The sequence below is a fragment of the Carcharhinus amblyrhynchos genome, unplaced genomic scaffold (genome assembly GCF_965287045.1).
Source record: "Carcharhinus amblyrhynchos unplaced genomic scaffold, sCarAmb.v2.hapA chromosome_218, whole genome shotgun sequence".
NCBI classification, from domain to species: Eukaryota; Metazoa; Chordata; class Chondrichthyes; order Carcharhiniformes; family Carcharhinidae; genus Carcharhinus; species Carcharhinus amblyrhynchos.
The window spans coordinates 123,387-131,568 of record NW_027649958.1 but is presented as its reverse complement, the minus strand read 5'-3'; the positions used below and the strand labels follow the sequence as shown (position 1 = coordinate 131,568).

The 8,182-nt window shown below is 52.9% G+C and overlaps 1 pseudogene; it reads right to left on the bottom strand.

The window, feature by feature from the left end:
• Window positions 1-1,450: 1,450 nt before the first annotated feature.
• On the bottom strand, window positions 1,451-6,643 carry LOC145338887 (DNA-directed RNA polymerase II subunit RPB4-like; annotated as a pseudogene).
• Between the last annotated feature and the right edge of the window lie 1,539 nt (window positions 6,644-8,182).

Genomic DNA, 8,182 nt, shown 5'->3' with positions numbered 1-8,182 from the left:
AACATCCTTTCCACGTCCACTCTATCCAAGCCTCGCAGTACCCTGTAAGTTGCAGTAAGATCCCCCCCCCATCTTTCTAAACTCCAATGAGTACAGACTCAGATCCTCAACCGTTCCTCATATGACAGGCTCTTCATTCCAGAGATTATTCTTGTGAATCTCCTCTGGACCCTTTTCAAACCCGGAACATCTTCCTTAGATATGGGATCCATGAGGGTAAAGGAGGTGGTCCATAGACAAGAAATACAATACTCCAAATGGGGTCTGACCAGATTTGTCAGACATGACCTCCCCTTGACGAAGCAGTGCTGATTCAGTCCTATTTTATGCCCTTCCAAGTACTCTACAATCTCACCTTTAATAATGGACTCTAAAATCTTGCCAATGACTGAAGTCAGGCTAACTGACGTATAATTTCCCATCTTCTGCCTCCTTCCATTCTTAAATAGTGGTGTTACGTTAGCTACTTTCCAGTCCTCTGGGACCCTCCCTGCCCGCAGTGATTCCTGAAAGATCACCACCAATGCCTCCACAATTTCCTCAGCTCTCTCTTTTAGAACTCTGGGGTGTAGCCCATCCAGTCCAGGTGATTTATCCACCTTCAGACCTTTCAGTCCCCCCAGAACCTTCTCCTTAGTGATGGCCACTATACTCACGTGTGCTCTTGACTCTGCTGGAGCTCTGTAGACCAAATTCCACCAATTTGAATTCAATAAAAAAAATCTAGAATTAACAATCTACTGACGATCATGAAACCATTGTCAATTGTTGGAAAAATCCATCTAGTTCACTAATACCCTTCCTTAGGGAAGGAAATCTGCTGATAGTCAGATGCTCTTTCCTAGGGTAGAAAAGACAAGTACTAGGGGACATCAGTTTAAGGTGCGTGGAGAAAAGTTTAGAGAAGACGTGAGAGGCAAGTTTTTTTACACAAGGGTGGTGAATGTCTGGAACTCACTGCCTGGGGAGGTGGTGGGAGCAGGTACAATAGTGACATTTAAGAGGCAACTAGACAAATACATGAATAGGATGGGAATGGAAGGATACGGGCTCCGTAAGTACATATGGTTTTTTTGACATGTGTGTCCTCACTTTAATAAAACAATAATTAGAAAATGTCCTATGAGAATTTGTTAGACGATTTCACTGTCAAAAGAAAAACTTGACACACAAAATATCCAGCATCTAGACATCTGAATGAAAAAAAAAATCTTTCCTTCTAGTGATTCCAGAGTATATTTTACACTCTGGACCTCATGAAATGTGCTATTGATTGATTCTGGATCTAAAACTAATCCAAAGGTTTATCAGGTTCTTTGATGTCACCAGCCTGGTTGAGCTTCAGCCAATTGCCTCTTCATCTTCACTCAATCCATGGCAATTAGAATCATCAGCACCAATGTTGAGCAGAAGAGTATTAGGAAGAGCTATGGCTTAGAAAAAGTTGATGTTAATACTGAAAGCTTTGTTTGGTCTGAATATCATCAAGGATCTGCTGGAGCTCCTCATCCTCAAATCAACCTTCCAAGCTGGGAATGAGAGCTTTGGCCTCCTCAGCCATTTCAGGACACAGGTTGGCCAGACTGGCCAGCTCAAATTTGTGCAATTTTTTTTGGAATAGCAGATTCCTCACACTGGCGAAGGTCTCCCTGTGTAGTTTAATGTTTTCATGAAGACTTCAGAGAGCTCCTGTTCGTCCTCTGCACTCTCATTCTGCTGCTTCCTGTGGTCCAGCAGCCTGTGGACCTCAGAGTTCAACAGGGTCTCCGAGCTTTCAAATTCTTTCGGAAACACCAGCTGGGAAGCGTCCTTCTCCACATCCCTGACCCGGGCTTCACTCCCGCAGGCCCAGTTTTAGATTAGATCATGATTGGTGTAGGCTTGGAGGGCTGAGGTCCCTGTGCCGTACTTTTCTTTGTTCTTTGTCCTACAGACAAAGTAAGGACAAACCTGTAGCCATGGCCTAGGTGCGACTCCAGAGCCATAGTAATATGGTTGGTTCTCAGCTGCCCTCTGAAATGGGTGAGGGAGCCACTCAGTTCAAGGGCATCCAGTGACGCCCATGTCCCATGAATGAATAAAAAGTAGCTATGCCCCATATTGTGTGCCATTAGTGATAAAGCTCAGGATACTGTATGCCTTTTTAAACACTTTTTCAAACTGCCCTGCTACCATCAACTTGAGTATGTACCTTCCTCCCTCCCCCACCACCCATCCCATGTTTCCTACTTGTGATTTTTCCCTCCATTGCCAAGTCCCAGAAGGTTAGAAATTCCCACATGACAAGTTTTCCAGGTAGATTCCATGCAATCTCCTCTGTTTTCCAATGCTCACTCCCATTTGCCTGGTTAACACCAGTTTGCTACAGCAATTTTTACAGATGGACCTTTCTGGTCGTATCACAGCTTGTTATGGTTCCTCAACTTGACAATCGGTAATCGGATTCAAATACACTGGAAAATGGGTTTCATAAAGGACACTGCACCCACTTGCGAACCACAGAAAGCATTCTTTCTGGTTGTATCACAGCTTGGTACGGCTCCTGCTCTGCCCAAGACTGCAAGGAACCACAAAAGGTCGGGAATGTAGCCCAATCCACCACGCAAACCACCTCCCATCCATTGACACTGTCTACACCTCCTGCTGCCTCAGCAAAGCAGCCAGCCTAATTAAGGACTCCAAGCATCCGGACATTCTCTCTTCCACCTTCTTCCATCGGGAAAAAGATACAAAAGTCTGAGTTACCAATCGTCTCAAGAACAGCTTCTTCCCTGCAGCTGTCAGACTTTTGAATGGTCCTATCTTGCATTGAGTTGATCTTCCTCTACACCCTAGATATGTCTATGACACTACATTCTGCAGTCTCTCCTTTCCTTCTCTTATGAATGGTATGCTTTGTTTGTATAGTGCACAAAAAAACAATACTTTTCACTGTATGTTAATACATGTGACAATAATAATTAAAATCTGTTAGCTGTAGACTGGTCTACTCCAGGCTGTCATCCCATACTCCACCCTCTGTCAATCTGAGTTCATCCAAAACTCAGCTGCTCTGTGTCTCGCAGAAGTTCCACCTTCCTCTGCCCCCCAACATCCCTCTACCCCACCCCAGCCCGTACCAAGCACAGCATCACTCCCAGCAAGCAAGAACTCCCCCTCCCCTTCCCCTCACCTTCCCCCTGCCCTTTTCCCCCCTCCTCTCTCCCCCTCTCCTCTCTCCCCTCCCCTCTCTGTCCCCTCTGCCCCACCCACTCCCTCTCCCCGTCCTGCCCTACCCCCGCTCATCCCTTTCTCCCCTCACTGCCGCCCCTCACCCCCCTCCCCTCCCCTCACTCCCTCTGCTTCCCCGTCACCCCATTCCCTCCCCTCGTCCCCCCACCCCTACCCTGCTCCCCCCTGCCCGTCCCTGCAACCCCCTCCCCTCCCCATCCCCCTCATCCACCCCCCTCCCCCCCACCCGCCCCCCTTACCCCTCCTGCCTCCCCCCAAAAACCCCCTCACCCGTCCCCCCTCCCCCTTCATCCCCCCTCCCCCCTCATCCCCCTCCCCCTCTGCATTCCCCCTTCCTCCTCCGCTTCTCCCCTCCCCCCTTCATGTCCCCCCTCCCCTCTCTGCTTCTCCCCCCCCTCACATACCCCTCCCCCCGTGTTCCCCCTCTGCGTCCCCCTCCCCATCCCCCCACGTCCTCCCTCCCCGTCCCCCCTCTACCTCCCCGTCCCCCCCGCCTCCCCTCTTCCCCCCCCACCTCCACCCCCTCTTCCCCCCCACCTCCACCCCCTCTTCCCCCCCCACCTCCACCCCCCTTCCCCCCCCCACCTCCACCCCCTGTCCCCCCCCCACCTCCACCCCCTCTCCCCCCCCCACCTCCACCCCCTTTCCCCCCCCACCTCCACCCCCTCTCCCCCCCCCACCTCCACCCCCTGTCCCCCCCCCACCTCCACCCCCTCTTCCCCCCCCACCTCCACCCCCCTTCCCCCCCCCACCTCCACCCCCTTCCTCCCCCCCACCTCCACCCCTCTCCCCCCCCCACCTCCACCCCCCCTTCCCCCCCCCACCTCCACCCCCTCTCCCCCCCCCACCTCCACCCCCCTCTCCCCCCCCCACCTCCACCCCCTCTTCCCCCCCCCACCTCCACCCCCTCTTCCCCCCCCACCTCCACCCCCTCTTCCCCCCCCACCTCCACCCCCCTCTCCCCCCCCACCTCCACCCCCTCTTCCCCCCCCACCTCCTACCCCCCTCTTCCCCCCCACCTCCACCCCCTTCCCCCCCCACCTCCACCCCCTCTTCCCCCCCCACCTCCACCCCCTCTTCCCCCCCCACCTCCACCCCCTCTTCCCCCCCCACCTCCACCCCCCTCTCCCCCCCCCCACCTCCACCCCCTCTTCCCCCCCCACCTCCTACCCCCCTCTCCCCCCCCCCACCTCCACCCCCTCTTCCCCCCCCACCTCCTACCCCCCTCTTCCCCCCCCACCTCCACCCCCTTCCCCCCCCACCTCCACTCCCTCTCCCCCCCACCTCCACCCCCTCTTCCCCCCCCACCTCCTACCCCCCTCTTCCCCCCCCACCTCCACTCCCTCTTCCCCCCCCACCTCCACCCCCCTTCACCCCTCACCTCCACCCCCCCTTCCCCCCCCACCTCCACCCCCTCTTCCCCCCCCACCTCCACCCCCTCTTCCCCCCCCACCTCCACTCCCTCTCCCCCCCCACCTCCACCCCCTCTTCCCCCCCCACCTCCACCCCCTCTTCCCCCCCCACCTCCACCCCCTCTTCCCCCCCCACACCTCCACCCCCCTTCACCCCTCACCTCCACCCCCCTTCCCCCCCCCACCTCCACCCCCTCTTCCCCCCCACCTCCACCCCCTCTTCCCCCCCCACCCCCTCTCCCCCCCCACCTCCACCCCCCTTCCCCCCCCCCACCTCCACCCCCCCTTCCCCCCACCTCCTACCCCCCCACCCCCTCCACCTCCACCCCCCTTCCCCCCCCCCACCTCCACCCCCCTTCCCCCCCCCCACCTCCACCCCCCCTTCCTCCCCCCACTCTCCACCCCCCCTCCCCCCTCTCTCCGCCCACGTTGCTCGCGCCTCACATTCTAAACCGTCTCCCTCGATGAATGTGCCGCGTGCTGGGGGCCGCATGCGCACTGCGGGAGCCGGCGCCGCTGTTGACCGCGGCTGGCGGCACATGTCAGGCCGGATGGGCCCCTTCACCACCGGGAAATCAGTCGGTTTGAGAACGAAAGCCCGAAGAACCCTCTCACGGGGCTGTTACACACAGAGTCAGGGTGAACAGGGGCAATAGCAGAGAGGGTTTTACAGCAACAAGAACCGGAGTAATGAATATTCTTTCACCTGGTTCCCAGAGTCAGATTCCGGTCAGGATTTCCAGTTCATCTGCCTGAAGACAGGGGACTCAGGAAAAGGTAGGGACACCACTGGCTGTCGAGTTCCCATCAAATGGAAGGGTTGGTGATGGGGTTTACTTTAAGTTGCTGACTTTCATTTCTTTTAACTGTGATGTTTTTTGCTTCTTCTCCTGTGCCAGTTGCTGGGAAAGTTTTTCAGAATCTTTTCAATCTCCTTGTTTGCCATGATGAATTCCCCGCTCTCTCCCTCTAACACACATTGCTTTTGTCCAGTCTCTCCCTGTTTAATATACTTGTTGAAGATTTTACTGTCTGTTTTTATAATTGCTGTAAGTTTTCTCTAATTGTACAGTTTTTCCTTTGAATTATTGTTCATGATCCTTTGCTGCATTGTAAAAGCATAATATTTTGTCCTGCCATTAATGTTTGCTGCATTGTAAAAGCATAATATTTTGTCCTGCCATTAATGTTTGCTGCATTGTAAAAGCGTAATATTTTGTGCTGCCATTAATGTTTGCTGCATTGTGAAAGCATAATATTTTGTCCTGCCATTAATGTTTGCTGCATTGTAAAAGCGTAATATTTTGTCCTGCCATTAATGTTTGCTGCATTGTAAAAGCGTAATATTTTGTCCTGCCATTAATGTTTGCTGCATTGTAAAAGCGTAATATTTTGTCCTGCCATTAATGTTTGCTACATTGTGAAAGCATAATATTTTGTCCTGCCATTAATGTTTGCTGCATTGTAAAAGCATCCTACTATTTTGTCCTGCCATTAATGTTTGCTGCATTGTAAAAGCATCCTACTATTTTGTCCTGCCATTAATGTTTGCTGCATTGTAAAAGCATCCTACTATTTTGTCCTGCCATTAATGTTTGCTGCATTGTAAAAGCATCCTACTATTTTGTCCTGCCATTAATGTTTGCTGTTTTGTAAATATTCTTCCTTCTGTTGGGCAACTGAGCTGAAATGGCAGGATGCGCATGCGGAGTGCGGGAGAACAGGGGACGCGTGCGCAGTCCGTGCATGGAGGCCGCATGGGCGGGGCCTTAACCAGCTCCTTCCACCAAATCGCGTGTCGTCATCAGGAGGCGGGGTCTAGCCACCGTCAGTGGGCGGGGTTTGAGTCGTCTGGTTGCGGCTATATTACGTCATCAGGCAATGAGGGGGCGGGGAAAATAGGCATCCGGCGCTTGCGCCAGCGCAGTCACCTGAGGGCGGGCCCCACCAGGGGCGTGAGGGAGGGGCCACAGGACCAGCTCGTCGGCTGTGGGAGGCATCGCGCAGAACCAGCTCGTCGTCTGTGGGAGGCATCGCGCAGAACCAGCTCGTCGGCTGTGGGTGCTGCTTCAATTGTGAGGTTTCAGTCTGAGATGACATATTTCTATTGAGCAGGGGTATGGAGGGATATGGGCCCTGACGCAGGTACACGGGCTCTGGCCACAGATCAACCATGTTCTTATTGAATGGCGGAGCAGGCTCGAGGGACTGAATGCCCCACTCCTCTTATTGTGTTCCTATGTTCCTAGATGGAGCTCATCAGCCACAGGAGGAATCGCACAGAAGCAGCTCATCAGCTACGAGTGGAATCGCGCAGATGGTGTTATTCGGTTAAGTGAGGAATCGCGCAGACAGTGCTCATTGGTTACAGGAAAGGTACCACGTCACACACTTTGTGACTTCAACGCATGTACAGATTCTTTCTCACTCAGTCTCTCATTCATTCACGCATGCTCACTGTCACGCACAAACACATTCACACAGTCTCTGTCACATCGTGCACTCCCACAAGAGTATAACACAGAAAAATACACACACACACTGTCTCACACACACACACACATATTCATTGTCATACACTCATTCTCCCTCACTCTCTCACTCACATACTCACTCATAAGCACCCTCACACTTACACTCACTGACTCTCTCTCACACACGCACACGCATTTACACATCCTTTTTCACACTCGTGCACAATCACACCCTAACAATCTCTCACACTGTTGCGAGCACAATCAGACTTACAAACTTCTCTTCCCTTGCCATTCCTCCTCCCCACTTCCCTCCTCATCCCCCATCCCCCATTTCTGGAACTTGCTGCTGGGGACGGTAGTGACTTTTAAGGAGCATCTGGACAAATACATGAATAGGTTGGGAATAGAGGGATATGGCTCCTGGAAAGGTAGAGGGTTTTAGTTAAGTTGCAGCATGGTCGCTGCAGGCTTGGAGGGCTGAAGGGCCTGTTCCTGTGCTGTAATTTTCTTTGTTCTTTATTTCCTCCTCCATCTTGCCTTCCTGTTCCCTCTCCCCCGTTTGCCCCTCTCTCCCCATTTGCCCTCTCCCATTTCTAATTCCCCTGCTCCCATTCACACATCCTCTTTCACACTCATGCACACTCACATCATCACTCACTCAATCACATTGGCTCAAACACACTCAATCAACAGCATTCACTCATTTGCACACACATTCGAGCTCACTCTCAGACACTGACACAGTCACTCTCAGAATTACCCACAAACACACATGCACGTGCGCGCATGCGCATATGCACACATGCACACACGCATGCGCACACACACACACAAACTCTCACTCTCATGAGCCACCCTCTCTCTCACACACAGACCAACACTCAACAGAATCATGCTCGTGCACACATTGACACAGACATTATTACATATTCCTACAGATGTGGGTGTATACAGGTGTGTGTATGTGAGAGGGCTTTGTGACCTTTTTCACACTTGCAGAGATACACAAATTCTTCTGTCAGTCACAGTCTCTCACTGTTCTTCACACACTGTCTCACACAC